At 37.0% G+C, this 26,290-nt stretch overlaps 2 long non-coding RNA genes across 2 annotated transcripts; one reads left to right on the forward strand and one right to left on the reverse strand.

Moving 5' to 3' along the window:
* Positions 1–21,508: 21,508 nt before the first annotated feature.
* On the reverse strand, positions 21,509–24,824 carry LOC127132465 (uncharacterized). Its single transcript, XR_007806722.1, has 2 exons — positions 24,397–24,824; positions 21,509–23,992 (listed from the first exon to the last, which is right to left on the reverse strand). It is a non-coding gene; the product is annotated as an uncharacterized LOC127132465 (long non-coding RNA).
* Positions 24,178–25,756, forward strand: LOC127132466 (uncharacterized). Its single transcript, XR_007806723.1, has 2 exons — positions 24,178–24,512; positions 24,802–25,756. It is a non-coding gene; the product is annotated as an uncharacterized LOC127132466 (long non-coding RNA).
* Positions 25,757–26,290: the final 534 nt, after the last annotated feature.

Here is a 26,290-nt window from a genome sequence, read left to right on the forward strand (position 1 = left end):
CTCAACTCAAATATCTCTTGGAGTGTATGCACACCAAGTGTTTGTGAATTTGCTTAAGCCAAAGTTGTCTTAAGTTTACATTCTGTTTAATTTGGTATTTTGGATCATTGGAACTAGGCTTGCTAGTTAGTGAAATACATCAATTGAGTGTGCAAATAGTGTAGTGATTTGTATTTCATTTTATCTCTAATCCATTAGCTTAACGCATATCCGGTTTTCCAATAACGGTTCGTTTTAGACTAAAATTTTCCTCGGCCGCTTCCGCACTTAAAACAATTTTTAAAACCAACTTTCTTTTAAATTGATAGCGCCGACTCAAGTTTTTAATTGGGATCTATTCAACCCCCCCCCCCCCCTTCTAGATCCGTGCCATAGTCTAACACTATTGATCAGTGGGGGCGCGTGATAGAGGTCTCGGTCAACAAAGGAAGAACTGGTTTGGGGTTCCAGAAGGGCTCATCAACCGTTAGATCTGAAGAGATGCAACTTAGCCGTAGCGGAGGGTTCATGCATGGGAATGAACAACACTTAGCTGCCGTGCTAGAGGACAATGAAGAGGAAGACTGCACCAACTTTGTGACGTATGGACAGACATGCAACAATTGGATTGTTGTTGATATTCCTATTATTTTGCATCGATCTAAGTAATTCCTTTTTATATTTTTAAAATCCTTCTCCTATGCCTAAGGGAGAAGTGAACATTGTTTGGGAATTTCAAATTGATCATCAATAAAATTAATTATATTCATCCACATCTTTGATGTTTATTTTTTACTTTTTGCCTATTTCTGAAAATGGTAATCATAAAAAAACATAAATAAACAATATAATTATCCATCTGCATAATATTTGGTCACAAATTCACTTCTCTAGAATCAAAATATCAAATCATTATGCAAGTTGGTTCCTAACGCCATTGAATACAATGATCCTTCTCCTTCTCCAAATTTTGAATTCCCTGTGTTTGAGGCCGAGGAGGAGAGTGATGTAGAAGTGAGTGATGTATTGTCTCGTATTCTTGAGCAAGATGAGAAGATTATTCAGCCATTTGAAGAGAAGATTGAGCTAGTCAACTTGGGTTCCGAAGATGATGTGAAGGAAGTCAAGATTTGGTCTCGTTTGTGTCCAGATGCTAAGAAGGGGTTGATTGATCTTCTTCGAGAGTATTCAGATGTGTTTGCTTGGTCCTATCTGTAGCGGGGTATTCGTTACCATTAGAGATATTGACTAAATCCAAGGTAAATCATACAAGTTGAGTCGCTACCGCACTTCTATTTATCCAAAGGAATGGTTAGAAAGCGAACAAAAACCTAAAAGTTTTAACAAAAACTAGTAAAAGAGAAACAGAGATCTGGGCAAGGGGGTTGCTTATGCAATGGGAAGGTGTTAGGCACCCAAAACATCCTAGGTACTCCTAGGGAGCCCTTTTCACACTTGTTGTAAAGGTTGTTGTTTTTGTGAAAAATTTGTTTGTGCAAACATGATTGAAGAGATGAGAAAAGAATATACAAGTTTATTTACATTTTGTGTTTGGATGGATAAACCCATTGCCTACGTACCATCTTAAAAAAGATTAGGATCAAAACCTCGTAGTTCGGGGTAAAAATTTCAAAATGAGTTGGTGAATTGATTGGTCCAAAAGCCTTAAGGTCTTTTGTTATCCAAGGGAGAAAACTCAACCTAAAACCACAAATCCACCATGTGAGGATAGCTTCAACATGCTAGTGAGGGGTTAACCCTATAATAAGCATGGAAGACTCATTGTCCATCACTAAGGATATAGGTGAGTATTACATCTACCTCAAGGATAACTCAAACCTAATAGCTAAAGATTATGGAAAATTTGATTAAGGAAGTGGCCATTGGAACCACAAAAAGACATTTGAATGGGTTATATTTACCAATTAGAAGTATATACAAAATGGTCAAAGTGGACTTAAGGATTCAATTCAAAATAAGTGTTATGAAAAGAAGGTTAAAATCAAAAGCATAAGGCTTAGGTTTCTAATGTTTGAAAAGAAATGTTAAATGTTTGCACAAAAGTTTTGGCTTGGGTTAGAGTAGAGGGAAGAAGAAGAAGGGCTAAGTCCTAAGTAAAGCAAAAAGGTGAGAGATAAGAACAAAACCACAATGGAGTTCCTCTCTTGAGATCATATGGATGATCCAAGTAGCTCCCATCCTTTGGAATAAGCAATCACAATAATAGTAAGCTCAAGCAATCAAACAAGTCTCTTAAGAGGTCCTCAATGTATCTTGTGTCTTTCACTTTGGATGAACATGGCAATGGTCCTTCAAAGAGTTCCATGAAGTAAATCAAGAATGGACAAGAGTGAGTTTAGAGATTTGGTCCTTCTAATCCATCTTCATCATTAAGGTCCTTTTACTCCAATTTTGCATAGGGATTGTCCTAGAAACTAAGTCCATTTGTCCATTTTTGCATTTTTGGTTCACAACAATCAAAACAAAACACAAGCACAATAGTATATACACAATTATGTGCTCAAGTGAGCAAAAGGCAAATGGCATTAACATAAACATGTGCTCAAGTGAGCAAAGAGAAAAGCAAATGGATATATGTGCAAGAATAGTAAATTGCATAAAAGTAAAGAGCAAAAAGTAAATGTTAATGGTTAATGGTTAGTGTTAGTAGTTAGTGTGCCATAAGGAAAATTTAGCGCTATGTTAAGCAATCGTGATTGGACTTATGTAGAAGTCACAACTATCTGAGCCCGGTCAATAATAATGTAGGCAACAACACAAGTTAGAAGTCTTGATTAGTGAACCAAGTTCCAACAACTTTCCATGCCAAAAAGAAAAAGAGAATTGATCTTGTATTGGTTTAAGCCTTTTGCATGATTTAGAAAACAAATTATCCTTAATGCAAAGCCATTCACTTGATCAATTGATCAAGATGAATTAGATTTGAATTAAGGAAGATTAAGTCTTCCTAATCAATGTTAACTTATCAACCTTCAACTCATTGATCAAAAGAAAGAAGAAGAAGAAGAAGAAGATGAAGAAAGGATAAGGAAAATGGAAAGATCAAAAAATGCATAAGGTCAAATAAAATGTACCAATCCATGTGTATTGACCAAATGACAATGAAGGTCAAAGTCAAACAATGAGAAATCAGAAATGAGATGAAGATTGGAGATCAAACAATAAGCAAAATATTTTTGGCATTTTTAATATCAAAATAAACTTGAATTAAAAATAAAAAAAAAGGTCAAACTTCAAAATCACTTCAAATCAACCTTGAAAGGTCCAAGTAATTTATCCCAAGTTCAACAAAGTCAAACAAGATTTGACAAAAAAATTCAGCATATTTAAAAGTCAAAAACTATTTTTAATCAAATAAAAATAAATAAAAATAACCTAATTGAACTAAAATCTCAAATAAATCTCAAATCAATTATAAAATTGATGACAATATTTTTCATAAATTCATCATCATCCAAATAGGTTAGGAAACTATTTTTGTATTTTTTGAATATCAAAAGGTGTTTAAAATGAATTAAAAATAACAAGAAAAGAGAAAATTCACAAAAAATATCAAATGATGAAATAAAAAATATTAAAAATCAAAATTAGAAAATAGAATTTATTTGGAGAAGAATGCAATTGGTCCCATAATTTTTTGACCAATAGTAAAAGAGATATGATTTTTCGAAATAAAATGGAATTAAAGAAAATAAAATCAGAAAATAGAAAATAAGAAAAATCAGGAAGCGTTGGATGTGGTTTCATTAATTGACGTGGCGCATCTAATGGTCCAGAGGCGCGCGCTCACCATGAGTCCAAGTCAACAGCACCACACACAACATTAAAACAAGTCATAACAACTAATGGCCACGATTAGATCTGGAAAATGCATCCAACGATCCAGATTGGATCTGGCAATGGGACGGCCACCGGAGCCACCTTCTTCTCCGGTGAGTAAGAAGATTCCGGCCAGAATTGCAGGTTTTAAAAGCTTAACCAAAATACATGATCTATACACCGTTGGAAAGTTGGGATGATGTACATCATCCCTGTATCACTCAATTCCACTCTAGATCTCTATATTGAGAGAAATCAGAGATGGAAATTCTGTGATGTTCATGAGAACTTGATGGATTTCAACAATTAAGTACTCAGATCAATTGCCTCTATGAAGAGGACTTCAGCCAACACAAGATCCAAGCAAATAGATCAATAGATGATGAGTTTCGAAGAAAAAACCAGTTGAAGAACAACCTTGATTTTTGGAGATTTGAGCTTGATTCCTTTCTTCCTTTGCCAAAACAGAAGATCAATCGAGTAAAGGATGAAGGTCTAGAAGCTTTAGATCCAAAGATTCAACCAGATGTAGCTGAATTTTGGATCTGAAATTTTTGAAGAAAAGTGAAATAGCTTCTTTGGTGAGAGGTTGGGTTTTGATTCCTGCAGCAATTCAGGTTGATTCCAGGGTGAATTTTGAATGGAATAAGGCTTCTATTTATAGAGGGAGTGGCAAGGAGATGGTGATTCAATTCGTGTGCATGAAGTTGGACATTCCTTGCATGGGCTTGCATGATCATGCACAAGGCCCAAAACCAATGCCAAATGCAATTTGAAAGCATACCAAAGTGAAATGGACGTGTAATTTGAAGGGTAATTGCTTGTGCATGGAATATTGAGGTGTTATGCATAATTGAACTAAAAACTTCCCCTCTTCGAAAATACCATTTGCCAAACCCAAACATGAGCATGTGAGTAATGGTTGGAAAGGTTTTGATGTAAGGAACAATTGTTATGTTGGGAAAAAATCCATTTGAAGTGTGGAAATTGGTGAATTTTGAGTTTAAAGTGCAAGGTGTAAAACATGTAAAGGCAAAGTTTCTAAATTTGGCCAATGTTCAAGCCCTTCTATTTTGATGATTCAAGCCTTAAATGAAAAAACCTCCAACATAAAAGTTGTAGATATCTTCAAGACAATCAAAATGGACTTACATTTTGCATCATTTGGATTTTTGATGAAATAGTTATGGGCACTTGAAGTTGGACTTTTTTGCCTTTTAATGCATTTGGCCCAAAATGACCTATAATGTCTTGCATTATAACATGTATTTCCTTTGAGATTTTGAAATTTTGTTCAACATAACATTTGAAGTAGACATCATAAGCTTTCCAATGCATTTGATCCCACCTCAAAATCATAAAAACTGAATGAGTTATGTCCTTGGGAAGTTGACCCAAAATTAGGGTTTCAGTCAAAGTGACCTATAGTGTCTTGGAATGGGAGATGACCTTCCAAGATTCAAATCAATTTTTGATGAACATGAAAGTTGTTCATATTGTCCTTAAGAACATTTTTGATTTTGGGATCATCTCCATTTGACCAACACACAAAACGTTAGGTCTCAGTGCATTTCAAAATAGTCAGATGAATTGATTGATCAACTTCTCAAGTCCATGCCTCATATCTTGATGAATTGATGATTGAGGACAATCAAATAAGTTCAAATATGCATGAAATGAAGAATTAAAGAACTTCCATTGATTATATTTGACCATGGGCTGAGGTTGCTTCAAGAGCAAGGCATTGAGGTGCACAGATGAACTAGTGTTTCTTTGGGGGACAAACCTCAAACCCTTTGACTTGCTTTGGTAAAAATGATGAATTGAAATGCTAGGGAGGCATATTAGATGGAGGAGAGCTTTGGGAACCATTACCATGCTTGCTATCATCTTCTCTTGGCCCTATCTCTGCACCAAGGATCTCTTTGAAGCTCTTGACCTTGTGATTGCTCAAGCTACAAACACAAGATGTTAGTGACATACTTTTGTGCTTTTGGTTAGTAAACAAGATAAGAAAAGCAATGATATAGAAATCAAGCATGCTTGGTGATCTCAAACCACTCACAAGAGGTCCCACCCAAAGGCAAAGGGAACCAAGATGCTAATGATCCTTGAGGCAATGCAAATGCAATGTTATGATGCCATGAGGGATCTTAGGGACAAAATTAGGGTCTTACACTATCAAGACATGCCTGGGTTGGATTATGAGATTGTGGATCATAGATTGCCGTTGAAGCCAGAATGCCCGCCAGTCAAGTAGAAGTTGAGAAGAACACATCCTGATATGGCTGTGAAGATCAAAGAGGAAGTTCAGAAGCAAATTGATGTTGGTTTCCTTGTAACTGCTGAGTATCCGCAATGGGTGGCCAATATTGTGCCTGTGCCAAAGAAAGATGGAAAAGTACGCATGTGTGTTGACTACAAAGATTTGAATAAAGCCTGTCCGAAAGATGATTTCCCTCTGCCACACATTGATATGTTGGTAGACAATACTGCTAAATTCAAAGTCTTTTCGTTTATGGATGGATTTTCCGGATATAATCAGATCAAGATGGCACCCGAGGATATGGAGAAGAACATATTTATTACACCCTGGGGAACATTCTATTATAGAGTGATGCCTTTCGGTCTAAAGAATGTTGGTGCAACTTACTAGAGAGCAATGACTAATCTTTTTCATGATATGATGCATAAAGAGATTGAAGTTTATGTCGATGACATGATTGCTAAATCAATTGATGAAGTGGAACATGTTGAGCATTTGTTGAAGCTATTCCAGCGTTTGAGGAAATATAAACTCCACTTGAATCCCAATAAGTGTACTTTTGGTGTTCGTTCTGGTAAGTTGTTGGGCTTTATTGTCAGCGAGAAGGGTATTGAAGTTGATCCTGCCAAGGATAAAGCAATACAAGAGATGCCTGCGCCCAAAACTGAGAAGCAAGTCAGAGGTTTTCTCGGCCGCTTGAATTATATTTCCAGATTCATTTCCCACATGACTGCCACATGTGCGCCTATATTTAAGCTTCTTTGGAAAGATCAGTCTTGTGATTGGACCGAAGACAGCCAGAAAGAATTTGATAGTATCAAGGAATATCTGCTTGAGCCTCCGATTTTGTCTCCACCTGTGGAAGGAAGACCGTTGATCATGTATTTGACTGTGCTAGAAGATAGTATGGGTTGTGTTCTTGGTCAGCAAGATGAGACTGGGAAGAAAGAATTTGCAATTTAGTACCTCAGTAAGAAGTTCACCGACTGTGAGACTCGATATTCAATGCTTGAGAAGACTTGTTGCGCATTGGCTTGGGCTGCTAAGCGTCTGCGTCAGTATATGTTAAATAATACCACTTGGTTGATATCCAAAATGGATCTGATCAAGTATATATTTGAGAAGCCTACTTTAACTGGGAGAATTGCCCGTTGGCAGATGTTGTTATCAGAGTATGATATTGAATACCGATCTCAGAAAGCGATCAAAGGTAGTATCTTGGCTGACCATTTGGCTCACCAATCAATTGAAGATTATCAGTCAGTGCAGTATGATTTTCCTGATGAAGAGATTTTGTACTTGAAAATGAAAGATTGTGATGAATCATTGCTTGAAGAAGGGCCAGAACCTGGTTCCCGTTGGGGCATGGTATTTGATGGAGCTGTTAATCAATATGGAAATGGCATTGGGGAAGTGATTATTCCTCCTCAAGGCACGCATCTACCATTTACAGCTAGATTGACTTTCAAGTGTACAAATAACATGGCAGAATATGAAGCTTGCATTATGGGGCTTGAAGAGGCCATGAATATCAGAATCAAGTATTTGGACGTCTTCGGTGATTCGGCTTTGGTTGTAAATCAGATCAAAGGAGAGTGGGAGACAAATCAACCCGGTTTGGTACAATATAGAGATTATGCGAGGAGGATTTCAACTTTCTTTACAAAGGTTGAGTTTCATCATATCCCTCGAGATGAGAACCGGATGACAGATGCTCTTGCAACATTGGCATCAATGATTGTAGTGAAGTATTGGAATGAAGTTCCCAATTTATCTATGATGCATCTTGATAAGCCAGCTCATGTGTTTGCTATTGAGGAGATCAAAGACGAGAAGCCATGGTATTACGACATCAAATGTTTCCTCCAAAGTCAGATTTACCCGCCTGGGGCATCTTTGAAAGATAAGAAGATTTTGAGAAGATTAGCCAGTAATTTCTACTTGAATGGTGACATACTATACAAGAGAAACTTCGACATGGTTTTGCTCAGATCCGTGGATAGACACGAAGCAGATTTATTGATGACCGAAGTGCATGAAGGTTCCTTTGGCACTCATTCCAATGGACATGCAATGGCGAAGAAGATGTTGCGAGAAGGTTACTATTCGCTGACAATGGAATCTGACAATTGCAAGTTTGTGAAGAAATGCCACAAGTTTCAAATCTATGCTGATAAGATTCATGTTCCTCCGACACTATTAAATGTTATCTCTTCCCCATGGCCCTTCTCCATGTGGGGAATTGATATGATTGAGCCCAAAGCTTCGAATGGACATCGTTTCATTTTAGTGGCAATTAATTACATCACAAAATGGGTTGAAGCGGCATCGTATGCAAATGTAACCAAGCAAGTTGTTGTAAGGTTTATCAAGAATCAAATTATATGCCGTTATGGTGTGCCAAGTAAGATCATTATCGATAATGGATCGAACTTGAATAACAATATGGTGGAAGCTTTTTGCAAAGACTTCAAGATTGCACATCATAATTCTTCTCCTTATAGACCCAAGATGAATGGGGTTGTTGAAGCTACGAATAAGAACATCAATAAGATTATTCAGAAGATGGTTGTCACGTATAAGGATTGGCATGAGATGCTCCCATTTGCTTTGCATGGGTATCGTACATTCGTCCGCACTTCAACAGGGGCAACCCCTTTCTCTCTTGTTTATGGTATGGAAGCAGTGCTTCCCGTAGAGGTTGAGATTCCTTCATTGCGTGTGCTCATGGAAGCCAAGTTGACTGAAGCTGAATGGTGTCAGACCAGGTTTGACCAGCTGAACTTGATTGAAGAGAAGAGATTAATTGCCTTGTGTCATGGTCAGTTATATTAGCAGAGAATGAAGAAAGCTTTTGATAAGAAGGTCAAACCTCGAGTCTTCAGAGAAGGTGACCTTGTGCTTAAGAAGATTTTATCGTTCAAGCCAGATTCCAGAGGAAAATGGACTCCCAATTATGAAGGCCCATATGTTGTCAAGAGAGCCTTTTCAGGCGGTGCATTGATTCTTACAACTATGGATGGTGAATAGTTCACTCGTCCTGTGAACGCAGATGCAGTCAAGAAATACTTCGCCTAAAAAAAAGAACAGCTCGCTAAGTTGAAAACCTGAAAGGGCGGCTTAGGCAAAAATGAGCGTCTCGGTGGATTGAAAACCCGAAAGGGCGATCCAGGCAAAAATTAGAGACAAAAAACAGAAAAAAAATTCCCGATAAGTTGAGTACCCCACCTTGGGGAAACTTATGCAAAAATTAGGGATTATGGCAAGTAACTGCATTCTGTTGATCTTCAGTAATTTTCGAAGACTTGTTTGAGCATAAGGGTCAACATCAGTTCATCATCCCAGCAGCGGTCAAGAGCACAGTGGATATCAGGATTTAGTAGAAGGATTAAGGATCATTTGTATTCAATGTAACCCTTTTCCATGTAAATTACCATTTTCAACTTTGTAAAATCTATGGAGTCTTGTCATTTACAGACTACCATTCCAATAAATAAAGTTGAGCTTTTATCCAATTGTTTCTACTCTTATTTACTTCAACCAATAGTTTTAAATTTTATTATGATCATTTTGAAATTAAATTTTTAAGTCAAAATCAAGTTTTCTTTAAAATATATAAGCAAAAACTTTTCCAAAGCAAATAAAAAGAATATCAACAGAAGTTTAGTAAGAAGCAAGTTCTTAAGTGCAAAGCATCTGAGGTTCCCCAAGAAGTTAACTTTTCGGGTATCCCTAGACGTTTGTGTTGTTTCAGTTCCTCGGCGGAGTGTTTGACCCCCAGTGGAGCTTATTTCTTTCTTTTCCCCAGCTGAGTGGGTTGCGGCGTGTCCTTGTCCCCAACAGAGTTTCGGCTTTCCCAGCGGAGTTTGTATTTCCTCAGCATGTGGATCATCATCAGGGAATGTTTAATCTTTCCCCAATAGATCATTTTGGTGTCTCCACCAATCATTGTCTCTTTGCTCCCAGTCAGAGTTTCCTCCTGGTTCTTGAGCAGCTTTTGATTCTTCCCGAGTAGGGTTGTCTCCCATTTTTATGGTGTTGACCTAAAATTCCCTACATAGTAGATTGTTTTATCCTCAGCAGATCTCTTTCCCCAGCCAGGTTTGAGCCTTTGGGATGTTGATCTCTCTGTTCTCCAGCAGTTTGTCTCCATGATTTTTGTGGATTGACCGAGGGTTGTACCGGTGGTTCAATTTCTTTGTGACACCTTTGTATCCTTTGCGATCGTTTTGTCAGCATAATCATCATATATACATATACATATACGTTCATATAAACTCATGATTTGCATATCCTGCATCTTCATATTTGATTTGTTTGAGATTTTTATTCTCTGTTATGGCGGTACTTTATCCCCATACCAAATTTGGTGTCTGTCCTCCTTCAATTGTAGAATGTCAGTCCCTAAACAGAAAAAACTTTAACCTTTCTCTGTTTCCCCACTGAGTTTGTTTCTTCGTGGACGATTCTTATTTCAGTTTCCTCTCCAGCAAAATTTTCTGGATGGAATTACTCCCCTTGAGTTATATCCTCATTGGGTTGAGTCTTGATTGATCGTTTTCTTTCTAGCTCTTACCTAGATAGATATTTTGGTCCCCTAAGAGTATATTATCCAGTAACTGGTAATATTCTTCTTAGTTTGCAGTTTGTTACTTCTTGCCCAATACTTGGCAAAAGTACCCTTTTCTCCTTAGCAGTATCTCTAGCGGATCTATTCCTCGAAAAGTATATCCTTGATATGTTCATCCTAACCGGTGACGGGTATATTTTCTTCCCCCGCAGGAGTCTATCCTTGATATGTTCACTTTAACCGGTGATGGATATTCTCTTCTTTGGTATTCTACCCAGTAAAAAAGTAGTTGTAATTCCCATTGTGATTCCTCAGAGATTTAATCCTTGATATGTTCATCTTAACCGGTGACGGGTTTTCTTCTCCTTTTGGTATTCTATCCAGTAACTGATAGATGTAATTCCTGTTTTATCTCCTCAACAGAGTCTATCCTTGATATGTTCATCTTAACCGGTGACGGATTTTCTCTTTGAATGGTCTTTTACCCAGTAACTGGTAGTTGTAAATCCTATTGTTCCCCTTTAGTGGAGTCTATCCTTGATATGTTCACTTTAACCGGTGACAAATTTTCTATTCTTTGGTATTCTATCCAGTAACTGATAGATGTAATCCCTACTTCTATTCCCCTTTCAGAGTCTATCCTTGATATGTTCACTTTAGCTGGTGACGAATTTTCTCTTTGATTGGTCTTCTACCCAGTAACCGGTAGTTGTAAATCCTGCTTTGTCCCCTCGTAGAGTTTAATCCTTGATATGTTCATCCTAACCGATGACGTATTTTTCTCTCTAACGGTTTTCTATCCAGTTTTCGATAGATGTAATTCCCCCTTTTTGTTGTTCAGTTGGTATATCCTTGATATGTTCATCCTAACCGATGACGGGTATCCTCCTTGACATCCCCAGGCAAGTCTATCCTTGATATGTTCATCTTAACCGATGACGAATTTTCTTCCCTGTCGAGTTTATCCTTGATATTTTCATCCTAACCGATGACGGATACTCTCACCCTTGGTCTTCTGCCTAGTAACTGATAGTCGTAAATCCTATTTTCTGCAGTTTTCCCCAGCAAGGTTATTCTTACCCAGTAACCGGTAATGAATATTCCTCCTGGCTTTTCCTAAGCAAGTCATCCTTGATATGTTCATCTTAACCGGTGACGGATGTTCTCTCTGTCAGATCTTTATTATCTAATTACCCAGTAACATGTAGTAGATAATAGATTTCTGCTCCTCCTGTATTGAAGTTTATTTCTTCCCCAGTTGAGTTGAGTGCGCATTTCCTTAGTGAAATCGTTTTGTCTCCAGCACGAGTCGAGTACTTCAGCTTTATCCCGACTTATTTGTATCCCCTACAGATATTGTTTGTTTCCCCGGCTGAGTTTTTCCATTTTGTATGGATTTCCTCGAGTCCCCCAGTAGTTTTAAGTCGTAGCCTGGCCTACGCATAACTCCTTTTATCCCCCAGAGTCTTTGTTTCCCCAGTGAGTTTTCCTTATGGAAAGCATTATGCTCCTGCGGACTTTCGGTCTCTCTAATTTCTTTTTTCTTTTGTAGCAATATCTCCCCACAGAGTATTTACTTTTGCGTTCATATCATATGTATCATGAGGTCTCTTAGGGACCAAAATTTGTTTCTCTATGTTGTTGTTTAAGCCCATTCTACTGAGTTGAGCCGAAGATTTTAACCTTCACCTCCTCAGTTAGAATGTCCTTAAATAGGGGCAGTTGTAAGACCCCAATTTTGACCTTAAGATCCCTCATGCATTTCCATCATAAGCATTAGCATTGGGATCATACCTTGGCATCCTCCTTACCCCTTTTCATTGGGTTTGTTTTAGGAGAGATCACCAAGTACTTTGTGATTATATAATACTTGTAAATACCAAAAATATGTCTTTGTATCTATCTAACTCTTTTTGTAGGTAGGGCATAATCTCATTGATTCATTGATCACATCTAGGGTTTAAGACCCTCGTGAACAAAGAGCATAATCAAGGATTGATTAAAGAATGGTTACAATCATCATATATGAGTCCCAATGTTCTCCACATGTTATATTGATCAAGTTTGCTTCAAGAGTTTGAAGGTGATTTGCCTTGGAAACCCTAGTTTGACTGGGTATCTTGAGTAACTTCTCTAACAAGCTATCTCACCAATTGATCAAATTCTTCAAGGGACACTTCAAATTTCATCATATTATGCATATATGATCTACCATGAGCCAAGAAAGTCAAGAGATTTGGAAATTAACAAGTTGGTTGATGGTGGTTGGCCAAATGAATTCATCTGATCAAAGCTGGGTCTCCCTAGACCCTATCTCCTACACTTTTCACCATATGAAAATGATTCCAAGAGAAAACTTACTCTAAAATACATTATAAACAAATTTCATGTTGATACCTAGAGCTAGTTTTGCTTGGAAAATCATTTTCTATATTGAAACATTATAGGTCATTTTGTCTAAACCCTAATTGGAAAGTCAACTTCCCAAGGCCATAACTTGCTCAATTTTTATGAAATGAAAGATTTACAAGTTGCACAATCAAATTCAATGTGTCTAATTCAACTTTTAAGTTTTAAGTGGGAGCTAATTCAACTTCTTTGAACATGTGATATAAGGCTACATTATAGGTCACTTTTGACCTAGACCATTGATCAAGTGATTTTTCCAAACTTCAAAAATGCATAACTCTATCATTTCAAATCCAAATGACATGAAATTTATAACCATTTTAAAGGTCTTTGAGAGAGCTACGACTTTGATGAAGACACGTTTCTCATTTGAAGCTCCCATAAAAAGTTAAGCAAGGTGGAATATTGAGACATATGGCTTGACACTGAGAAAATTTTTTATATGTCAAATTTTTCCAAACTTCCACCTCAAATATCTCCAAGTTCCAAGCTCCAAAGGAAAAAGTGTTCAACATCAAACTTGTTCCTATTGATCTCACCTTTCCAAATAGCTAAAATTCATGCATTTTGGATGAGAAATGCATAGGCTGCGCATGGCTTAAACATGCTGATATCATTTGGCATGGATCAATCTTCAAGTGACAATGCACATGTACCTTGCAATCCAAACCATCTCCAAAGCATATGATCATTCATTTGGACTTTCAAACCATCATTCCATAGGCCTATACGCGCCCATGCAACATGGCATCATCATTTTACCAAAATTGGAAAGTGGAAAGAGTGTGCAAATATCATTTGATTTCCCTATAAATTGAGGCCCTTATGCTCAGAATTAACACACACATTGCGCTAGCTTTGAATCTCCAATGAGAACCATTCACGCTAAGAGGATAACCCTGATAAATTCATTTGAATTTGAGCTTGAATCTCCACTATTTTGGAGTTCAATTTTCCAGGAGTCCATTGCTTCTAAGCCTTTCCATTCCTCTTCTGCAAGCAATTGAAGTGAAGCCAAGCACGATTCAGATCAAGATCTAGCAAGCTCAGACCTCCATTGAAGGTAATTTCCAGAAATTTTAAACTCTTCGATTCTCTTTGATTCTTGCTCAATTCCATTTATTCTTGTGTTGTTTGAAGTCCTACCAATGTAGGCAAGGTGTTTGAGTTGCTTTGAAACCAAATCGAAGCAACTCAGATCATGGACTTCATTTTTCAATTCCACATATCTCTCAATATAGTTGGAATTGGAAGAAATGGAGGTGATATTCGTGCTCAGTGATGTTTTCTCTTTACAATCATGTCCCTGTTTGGAATTTTGGTGATGGTTCATGTTGACCAGTCCGATGAAGCTCACCGGAGAAGACAACCGGAGCTCTGGCTCCGGTGATGAGGTGTCTTGAGTCTTAACCGTGTGATCCATGTTCCACGTTTTAATCTTAGTCGTGTCTTGCGATTACTCATGTTACAGCGTTGTTGACTAAGGAACACATGGAACGCGTGTTTTGGATCATCAGATTTGCCACCTCAATTAATGAGGGAGATCTGACGGTCCACGTATTTTTGAATTTCTGAAATTTCATTTTAATTCCATTTTCTTCAATAATTCATATTAAGTTTAATATTGATCCAAAAAATATGAGACTTTCACCAAAAAAAATCAAATATTTTTCTCTTTCATATTCTGAATTAAAATTATTTTTTGGATCATTATTAATATTTTCATGAATTAATTGATTTTTCATTTGTTTTAATTATTTAAAAATATTTTTAAGTGTCCAAAAATTATGAAATTTTTTCTCCAAGGTCCTTTGACCTATGATAAATCTCATGGCCATTTATTTGGTGTTTTGATGAGATTTTAGGATTTGGACAAAACATATTTGAATTTAATGCATTATTTTATTATTTTTAATTGAATAAATGTCATTTTAATTGTGTTGACCATTTGTATTGACTTAATTGAGTTTCTCATTTATTGTTGGGCCTTGGTCAAGGTTGATTTGACTTTGTCAAGTTAATATTATTGGATTTAGGGGATTGATGGAATGTACATTCCATCTCCCAAAATGAATGAATAATATTAATTTGGTAAAAGTCCTCCTTTGACCAATTTGTGATCTCATTCATTCCTTTCCCTCTTCATCTAATTCCCCTTCTTCATCCATTCATTTTCAATTGGCCAATGACATCTCAAAGTCCTAATGCTAGTTGATTGAAAGATTTACATGAGTATGGATGAGATTAGGCCACACCTTTGCATATTTTTGTGTGTGGTATATTTAATGAGCATAGTTCTTAATACTATGTCTCCAACATGCATTAACACCAAAAGTTTATTACCCGGCCTCAAATAGTTGTGACTTCTACATAAGTCCAATTACGATTGCTTAACATAGCGCTAAATTTGTGACATAAAAGGCATAAGCATTCTAGTTAGTGAGATTGTAAGTCTCGTCTCTTCCATGGTATTGTTTGGAAACTTGGCCTTCTTTCCTTCCTTTGGAAGATGTTTTGGTTCAGGGATTCATGCTTGTGGCAAGTGGGTTGAGTGTTCTCCAAAGAATATCTTGAAATCAAAAAGTAAAACAAAACTAACTACTAACTTACTAACCATTAACTTTTAATTTCAAGTCTTTACTTTTATGCAATTTACTTTTAGCACTTTATATCATTTGTCATTGTACATATCATTCTAATTGTTTATGTTAATGTAATTTTCACTGTGTCCACTTGGACCATATTGTGTGATATTATTTTGTTTGCCTGTTTGTGTGGTCTTTGACCATTAATGTACATAATAATAACAAAAACCCTAAAAGACTTTTGAGTGGACTGTTGTTTTGATCTCTCCCAATTGGACTTGGAACTTAGGCAACATTCCCTTGCTAATGGGCTTGGCCAATGCCAATTTGTTGAAGAACCAAGTACTTGCAATGTGAAATTCATTTGATACATCATTCTAGATCTCTCCAGATTCCTCTGCAACATTGATCATTGTTAAGCTGTTATGTTGAACCTGTGAGTTGTGGAATTCATCTGTTGTATGGGTTATTCTGAAGAAGATCATTGAAGTGGATAAGCTTGGATGAGGCCATCTTTATTTGATGCCTTTGCTCTTCAAGATTGATATAATTGTGCATTTGTGTGTTGCTTGATTCTAAAAGTCCAAGGGAATTCTGGGTTTCTATTGACATACTTGTCTATTGGATTGCTCCCATTTGGTCAGATCTTTTCAACTTTAAACTTTTAAATTTTGTGCATAGGGTAGTCTCTTCATCTTATCCCCATTTACTTAATTTCAAAATCTCTCCCTCCATTTTTAAAACCTTCTTTGTGTGAACTATTTTATGTTAAACTTTGACCATTTTCAAAAGGATAGAAACTTTGGCCTTATGCCATTGCATTTTCAAACTTATTTTCTTAAATAAAACTTGTAAATAAACTTAATCATACTTGACTTAAATCTTGAAAAAGCCAAAAAGAACTAACCCATTCAAATCATTTTAGGCCTTTGTGCCTTTCAAACTTAAATTTTGTTAAAACCAACACACCCATTTTGAAATTTATAGCACGAACTACGAGGTTTTGATCCCTCATTTTTATGTTGGTACGTAGGCACAAGTCCGAAGGTCTTGTCAAACACAAATGGCTTTTTCTTTTGGTACTTTTCCCCTTTTCCCTTGGAAACAATAAAAGCGCGGTGGCAATTCTTGTTAATTGATCTCTAGCTTGTTAATAGCTTGATGATCATGAATTTCCCGCCACACATAGGTTGCTTCTTCGAACTCCAATAAACTGCTGCCTCAATTAGTAGAAACACATACCATGAAGTACTCTTTCTGTCGTATATATCTCTTGCATAATCACTGTCAGTATATGCCAAAAGCTTCGATGCAATCCTTCTTCTATAAAATAAGCCAAAATCCAAAGTACCTCTTAAGTACCTCAAGGCTCTTTTAGCAATCTGCATGTGTTCCTCCTTTGGATTATCCATGTAACGTGAAATCAAACACACTACGTACATCATATATGTTCGTGTAGTTGTAAGATACATCAGACTATCTACCAATTGCTTGTAAAAAGTTGAATCAACATATTCTGCACCTTCTCTTGACAACACAGTTCTAGGAACTATTAGATTTTTGACAGAGGTACAATTCCATATATTGAATCTTTCCAAAACTTCTCTTCCATATTTCTTTTGACATAAGTTAATTCCATTTGCATTTTAACTTACTTCAACTCCAAGGAAGAACCTCATTGTATCAAGGTTTGTCATCTCAAACTCTTTCATCATGGACTTCTTAAATATTGCACACAGTTCTTCATTATTCCCCGTATATATCAAGTCATCAACATAAATACTTACCATGATTATTTTTCTCTCTCTTCTCTTAATGAATAAAGTATGGTCATGTTTACTCTTTGAAAATCCTTCTCGTCAGAAGTAACTATCGATTCTACTAAACCATGTTTTTGGCACCTGCTTTAGGCCATATAAGGCTATGTTCGACCTATATACCTTTTCTTCCTCTCTGTGTTTAATGAAGCCCTCAGGTTGATCCACATATACCTCTTCCTTCAATTATCCATATAAAAAATCACTTTTCACATCCAACTGGTACACAATCCATCCTTTTTGTGCTGCCATAGCCAATAAAATTTGAATTATGTCCCATCGTGCAACGAGAGCATATACTTCATTATAGTCTACCCCCTCTGTCTATGTATACCCTTTTTTAACAAGTCGAGCTTTGTGTTGGTGTAAGCACTAGATGCCAATACTTTTGGTACTTGTATCGAATTATTTATTAATAATAAAAGGCTTTTTCTTTATTATGTTTGTCTAATAAAGTCCATAGAATAGATAGTCTGTTTAATGTATCAAGTGTGACTTAATCATGAGATCACATTAAACATAAGGACATTATTCTTAAAGTATCCATAGTCGAGCTTTATTGTGAAGTGGGATAACATTAAAGCATTAAGACTATTATGTATATAGACTGATGATCACATCTCATAGATCCTGGATAAGGAGTTATCAAGTCTTAAACATAGGTATGAATATTAAGAGTAATATTTATATTGGATTGACCCGCTATGAGAATACTATATAGAATGTTATGCAAAGTGTCATAAGTTATTCTCATGGTGATAATGGTGTATACCACCCTTCGACCTGAAACCACTATGAACCCTAGATGTAGAGTCGAGTGCCTTATTGCTGATCAAACATTGTCCATAACTAGATGACCATAAAGACAGTTGATGGGTACTCCACGAAGCATGCTAAGGGACATGAGTGACCTAGATGGAGTTTTCCCATCCTGCATAACAGGATAAATGTCTATGGGCCCAATATTGAACTGGACAAGGATGACACGGTCTATGCCTTGTGTTCAGTATAGACATAAGGGCAAAAGGGTAATTATACACATAATTATTATCATAGAAGGATTTGTCAGATCACATGACATTTTCGTGTCTTGGGTAGCAGTGATGTGTTGCTAGATACCGCTTACTGTTTATTATGTTAAATACGTGATTTAATATAATTGCCAATGTCGTGAAAACCTACAGGGTCACACACAAAGGACGGGTTGATGAGAGATAGAGTAACTAAGGAATACCGTAATGTACGATGTCCTTAAATAAATTGTAGAACATCATAAGGTACGGTGTACTTAAGTAGAATACGAAATATGGTAAGGTACCACACGCTTAAGTGATTTTGGCATATTATAAGATATGGGCCATATACACTTGAGTGGGCTTTTTAGCTTGCAGCCCACACAAGTGGTTCTATAAATAGAACCCTTGTGTAGAAGCATAAAGACACTTCCAATTTCGTTTCTCTCTCTCTCTCTCTCTCTCTCTCTCTCTCTCTCTCTCTCTCTCTCTCTCACTCAAAGCCTTCATTCGTAGCAGCTAGCACTGAGATTGAAGGAATCTATTTGTGTGGACTGAGTAGAGGCGTTGTCATCGTTCAACATTCGTGATTGCTCCGTAGATCTGCATCAAAGGTTACAATCGCCAAAAGAGGTAACGATTCTATCACTGATCATGCCCATTCGTAAGGATCATTAAAGGAGAAATTTTAAATTCCGCTGCATTTTGGATCGCCCTTCTCCTTCACTTTGTACTTATCAACCTTTCCTTCTTCATTCAGTTTGGTTTTGTAAATCCATTTCACTCCAATTTTCTTAGCTTGTGTTGGTAGATTCACTAACTCTCATGTTTTGTTCTTCTCGATGACATCTATTTCACGTTTCATGGCTTCTATCCATTTTACATCATTCATATCTTCCTTATAATTTATGGGATCATCATTTGACATGAAAAAAAACATTAACCTCTTGTTCTTCTTTATAGAGACCTTCCCCACTTTCGTAATCTTGCAGCCTACTAGGTGCTCTTCTCTCTCTTATTGGTCGTTCCTTATGTTGTTGCTCTTCATGTTGTCGTTCCTTATTTTGTAATGTATGTTCATGGCTTCCATCATTACTCGCCTCTGTTTCTATATTTGATTCTTCATTAGAATCCTCCATGTCACTACCATTGTTACCCCAATCAAGAGTAATTTCTTTTTCTTCTTCTGAATTTACGTTCCAATTCTATTTTCTCCTTCTTCAAATATGACATCCCTGCTTACTGTGATTTTCTTAAATATTGGATCATACAACCGGTAAGCCTTTAATTCATCACTCACTCCAATTAAGATATATTTATGACTTTTATCATCAAGTTTAGTCTCTTCTGCTCAGGTAATATGTACGTGTGCAATGGATACAAACACCCTAAAGTAGTCAACTCTAGGTTTAAGTCCACTCCATCTTTCTTCTGGTACCATTTCCTTTACTTCTTTGGTAAGGCTTCTGTTAATCACATGATTTGTCCACTTCGCAACTTCTGTCCACAAGGTCTTTGGCATCTCTTTCTTAGTAAGTAAACAACGCACCATATTCATAATTGTTCTATTTCTTCGTTCAGCTACCCATTTTGTTATGGTGTGAAAGCAGTTGTTAATTACCTTTTAATTCCATTCTCTAGGAAAAACTAATTGAACTTGTTTGAGGTGAATTCTCCTTCCCTGTCTTCTCGTAAATAAACATATATGTTTTTGAGCTTCTTTCTCAACCAAATTCTTAAAGCATTTGAATATCTCAAATGTTTCACCTTTTTCCATAAGAAAATAAATCCAAGTTTTGGGAGAGTAGTCATCTACAAACACTAGCAAATATCTCTTACCACTATGAGAGATTGGAGTGATTGGACCATACAGATCTGCATGCACCAATTCAAGTTTTTCTGATGCTCTCTAATTACTTTTCTTTGGAATTTTGTCTTGGTGTTGCTTGCCAATATTACACACTTCACAAACCCCCACAGTTTCCTTGAATATTGGCAGGACTTTCACCATTTATTTCTTCTACATATCAACAATTAACTTATGATTTACATTCCCGTACCTTCTAAGCCATAGATTCTCCAATTTTTCCTCCTCAACCTTTAAGCATTTCCGTGGAAACGATGCTAATGTAGCATGAATCACAAGCATCGGGTTCAGAGTCATGCTGCTGTCTACAATTTTCCCTCTTTGAGGATGATAAATTTTGCATGCACCTTCTTTTATTATTATTATTATCATACATCTTTCTTGAAGTTGGTTAATACTTAACAAATTGTTGGTTAAGTCAGGTAGAAAGTAAACATCACTCACAGTTAGAATGATTCCATCCACTTCAAACCCGACACTTCCTTTTCCCATTACGGACATTCTTGAGTTGTTTCCCAATCTAACAGTACAATTGAAAATTTCATCTAGTTCTACAAAACCACTCTTTATTTCATGACATGTGATTAGAGCAACCAGAATCAAGAAACCATATCCCCTTGTCTTTAATATCTTGAACTTTGACATGATCCATTAGGAGTAACTCCTCTTCCTCATCAAACTCAACATAGTTTTCTTCTTTTTCTAGACTTGGACATTCAAATTGGTAGTGTCATTGTCTTTGACATCGATAAGATATAATAGCACTCCTATTTACAAATGGTTTTACTCTTCCCCGTCCCCTAACATAGTTGTTACCTCCTATTTGAAAATTGCTTCTTCCTCTCTGTCATACCCTGATTTTGGTCCTGAAAATTTTCCCAATCAATTAGTCATTTGCATTTCTCCTCATGACCATTTTAGGTTTAAATTCTTCACTTCATATTAGAAGATTTTTTCATTCATTCATTCATGTTTAAAGACTTCCACGTAATCATTCATATTCCAATCATTCATTCATGACCAATGACCTTCTCACATTCATTCAATCATAGTCATTCATTTGCATGGTATGTGATTAGTTCATAATATTTAAGTATCATCACATGAACGCGTGAGGTTTCTTAGAAATGAAGAGAGATTTTTGTTTTTCTAAAAAAGGGAAAACAATTTTCATTCACATCAAGTGTCACATTCATTATGAATCATAAAATTATACAAAGCATACATAATTTGCAAATTGGAATTTGGACCAAATCCAACCCATCCCCAAAATCCCAAGGATCCTAATCCCTACTTTCTCTCTTTCTATATATATATATATATACATTGAAGCTTAGGATGAAATGTTGAAAAACACATAACATGTTCAAGGTTCATTATTCTTTGTGGGCTTCAAGCTCAATATGTTGTTATTTGTAATACTTGCGACTTCACTTATTGCTCAACATGAAGTTTCTGTTTCATTGATTATAAAGCTACCACGATCAATGGACAAAGAAGGATACTACTTTCTGGCTCCATTCATTACCCCAGAAGTACTCATGAGATGTGGCCAGATCTTATCCAAAAGGCTAAAGAAGGAGGATTGGATGTGATTCAAAATTATGTGTTTCGGAATGGGCATGAACCTTCACTTGGAAAATACTATTTTTTAAGGGGAACTATGTTTTAGTAAAGTTCATAAAGTTGGTGCAGCAAGCAGATCTTTATGTTCACCACGGAATTAGTCCTTATGCTTGAGTTGAATGGAACTTTGGAGGTTTCCAAGTTTGGCTCAAGTACATTCCAGGTAGCAGTTTCAGAACAGACAATGGACCATTTAAGTTTCAAATACAAAGATTTGCTACCAAGGTTATGAATATAATGTAGAAAAAAAAGGCAGTACGGAGGTTGTTACAACAAATGGCAAACCACCACCATCACCGGCGACAGCAGCTAAGCCAAACCCCAGCTCTCTCCGTTGATCATCACCATAACGTTTTGGTTGAAGGAAGTGGATACTCCAAACTCGCCATTCTTAACAAATCCTCCGCTCTCAATACTATTAACACCTACATGGCTAGTAGATTGCATAAACTTTAATGAAATGGGAAGATGTTGACCCTGACATGTTGACAAGCAAATTCATTAGTGATATTGTCATGTCTGTATCATCTTCAATGTCTATGAGAGAGCGACATTCTGAAAGTGCTCATTTTGAGGTTTGAGTGCTCAACACAATGCCATTATTCTGAACAATGAAAATTCTAGCATGCATATTGATGCGGTTCTGGATCCTTTAAGTCCAACCAGCCAAAAGTTGTCTGGGATTCTTCGAGTTTTGTGGAAATACATTCAGCCCAGCATGAGGATTGTGCTGAATCCAATGAGTTCCCTTGTTGATCTTCCTCTGAAGAACTACTACAAATATGTAGTACCGTCAATGGATGACTCTAGCAACACTGATTCTTTGACGAATGGCCCAAAAGTATTTTTGCCAACCTGCCATTATCTAAGATTCTCACCATGAATCTTGATGTTCCAGAACCCTGTCTTGTTGAGCCCGTTCTCACTGTTCATGCCTTGGATAACATTCTGCTTGAGAACCTCGGTGACACAAGAACACTGCAAGCATATTTTAAACTGGAAGCCCTTGTCCTCACAGGTCATTGCTCCGAGAAAGATCATGACCCTCCACAGGGTCTTCAGCTGATTCTTGGAACCAAAACTTCACCCCATTTAGTTGACACCCTTGTGATGGCCAATATTGGTTATTGGCAAATGGAAGTTTGCTCCAGCTTAGGCTATGTCCTGCTAATCATAAGAGAACAACAGCATCTGAGTTGTCTGCCTCAGCATAACTCATCTTAGATGCAACAAGGAGCAGGTCCAACAGGTCACACATGCATACTTAGGTCCCAAACTATTCAAGTTGATGTATCCTCAATGGAAGTGTTATCATGCGATTGGCATTGCAAGAAACACAACCGTGGCCCTGCGAAAATCAAACCAAACCACATAACAGTCAATACCAAAAAACCAAAAATCAAAAGGAGATTCAACTCAAGCCATTGGAAGTAAGGGAAGAAGGGGCGTCAAGCATAGGGTTGATAACTTCTGAAATGATCAGGTATGTGGAGGGAAAGGACCCTGAGTTACAAGCATCTCGATAAGTTGGACTACTCGATTTCATTTCCTCTGCCTTGCTTGCTTCTTACACATCCAAACCGACAGCATATCTGGTTACGTTGCACCTGTTAGAACTTCTGAAGGTCGTACTGTCTATACCTGCAGATAGGATTTATTTTGTTGCACTGAATCTTCCGCCTCCAATCATCCTGTTGCTTTCATCGGCTCTTGAGAACTACATAGAAGGTTGTAGCGACTCTAAGTACTCCTGGCGACCTTAGAAGTAAGACAACTTCAGATGCGTGATGGTTCGTACGAGTCATTGATTTCCTATCAAGTGATTCACTGGTTGAGAGATCTTTTTGCATTTCGTGATAGGCCTCAGGTGAAAGGCCGATGGAAAGCTTCTGATGATCAGATTTGTTTTGCTCATGCTTGAATCATTATCCCTTCTTGGTCACTTTGCCCTGCTTCGTCCTGGAAATCAAGTTGTTCTTCGATGGGGAAAGAGTTCCACACTCACCACCCTCCACAAGATCTTGCATCGGCAAATTAACAGCAATACAAAATCAGTATAATTCCAAAAAGACACACATACTTTATTTCGTCTAAATGAGTTATAGCAGTTTTGTTTGTTACCGACAGTAAAAGAGTAATAAGGAGTGGAGGAGGGACCACGAGTTTGGGTGAGGACAAAAGGCCCCAGAGTGTCCGTACAAACACTCACCTACACTCCCAAAGGTAATGTCGTCCCCAATGTTGAAAAGGAAAGAAGAGAGGGACCACAGAGAGAATTTTTAGAGGCCTCTCACCATCAGGATGGGACTATATAAGGAGAACAAAGAATATGTTAAAAGGGGAGGAAACCCTAAGAATCGTTTTTCGACGGCGAGGAGAATATCAAAACCCTAACGAAATCAAGAAGGAGAAGAAGGAGATAACCTAGACTTTGTGCTTTTCCGCAGAGAAGACGCGAGATTCCATTTGAACGCCGTCGGAGAATCAAACGCGCCGGAGTTTAGAGGACCCAACATCACCGTCAATATCTTCGTGGAAAGGTAAGCCTAAAACTTAATTCTGGTCTGGTCTTTGCTCTCCATTCCTTTTGACTTATGCTTCATCATCGTCTTTCCTTGCTGTACTATCTTTGGGTGTTGCTGTGCGTTTCCCTTCATGTTTCGACTCTTCCATTTTTTTTTCTTCTGTGATCGTTTGCTCCTACTTGAGGAAAGGTCATGTTTTGGTTAGGATATTTTGTTTCACTTTTTAAAACTAATAATAATAATAATAATAATAATAATAATAATAATAATAATATATGTCTTTAATATTGTTTAAAACATTCAGAGACTTGTGTTGGGAATTGATACCCATGCTGCAGCAGTTTTGACCTTTCCTTTCTGTCGGCTTCTCATTGATTTGCTAATTGACAATTAATGCTGGCCGCGTCCCCATGACTACTGCCCAACGGCCACGCAGCTAGGATGTGTTTGATATTCCCGGTGCCACCTCATCTCGGGCCAAGCCGGAGCGGGTCTCATTTGACCCGACCCAAAACAGTCCCAGAGACTGTTGGGTGATCATCAAGCCCAAGTATTTGTTGCCCACCGCCCACCTTTAGTTAGGTTGTTTTCCTTTTTTTTCTTTCTATTTTCTTTCGCCTTTTGCTTATGTGATAGGGTCACTGTCAAAGTAACAGTCGACTGTCTGTGGCCTGGTGGAGGGGAAGTTGTGCCAACTCCCTTTAAGTGGTGGGTTCGATACTTGTGCATTACATATTTGGTTTTATAATATTTTAATTTCTTTTGCGTATTTCTTTTTAATCCTCCCATGTTCATGTTTTATTATAATTTCTCTGATACTCATTATTTTTAATGTTTACTTCTTTTATTTATTTTTAATTGACAAAGCCTCGATTTTAATTTATGGATTCAACTACTCTCATGTTTGTTTATCCATGATTATTTTATCGAGATAACGATAGAATTTCGTCGCGTTTCGGTTGGTCACACATGATCATTCAATGTTGACATGATGCATAAACTGGTTTTGAGTACAGTACTTAGTTGTAATTCCCCCATCTCCACACCCTTGTAAGCCGATTGCTTTTAAGCATCGCCACCAACCTCACATAGCTTACTCTTGGGCTTTCTTACAATGAGACGGTTCGCTTGCACTTACACTCATGCATTGCTCGTTGATTATTATGTTCCATTTTAATTATTCCACTACTTTGAATCCCCATTTGACAAAATGTACCCCCACTCCCATGATGCGTAATAATATTTTACTGTTTTTCTTTCTTTACTTGCTTGACTGTTTAGCTAGCTACTAACACAAGAATAAAATCAATCATTTCCAAAAGATCAAAAATACAAACTCGATCCAACGTCGGGTATTTTTCTCAAATACATCTGTTTCTACCCATTCCATTTCTTTCAAACCACTTCATTCAAATATTTCTCAATCACTCATCAAATGCTTGATCCAACGTCAAGTCATTTTCACAATAGAAAAAAACTCGAAAAAACTTAATTCATATTTAAGACCTTTTTAATAAAGATGGAAATGGAACATGGTGGATACCACGCACTCCCAAGACTAGGGTTCGAGATGGATGTCTCGTCTATCTTAGCTCTTGCCATCATCCAAATCTATTCCATCTCTTTCAAACCATGTCATTCAAATTTTTCTCAATCGCTCATCAAATGCTTGATATAACGTCAAGTCATTTTCACAATAATAAAACTCAAAAATACTTAATTCTTACCAAACACTTTTAAATGAAAATGGAAATGGAACGTGGTGGAGGCCACGAGCTCCTGAGATTAAGATT

The sequence above is a fragment of the Lathyrus oleraceus genome, chromosome 3, assembly GCF_024323335.1.
Source record: "Lathyrus oleraceus cultivar Zhongwan6 chromosome 3, CAAS_Psat_ZW6_1.0, whole genome shotgun sequence".
Classification (NCBI taxonomy): Eukaryota; Viridiplantae; Streptophyta; class Magnoliopsida; order Fabales; family Fabaceae; genus Lathyrus; species Lathyrus oleraceus.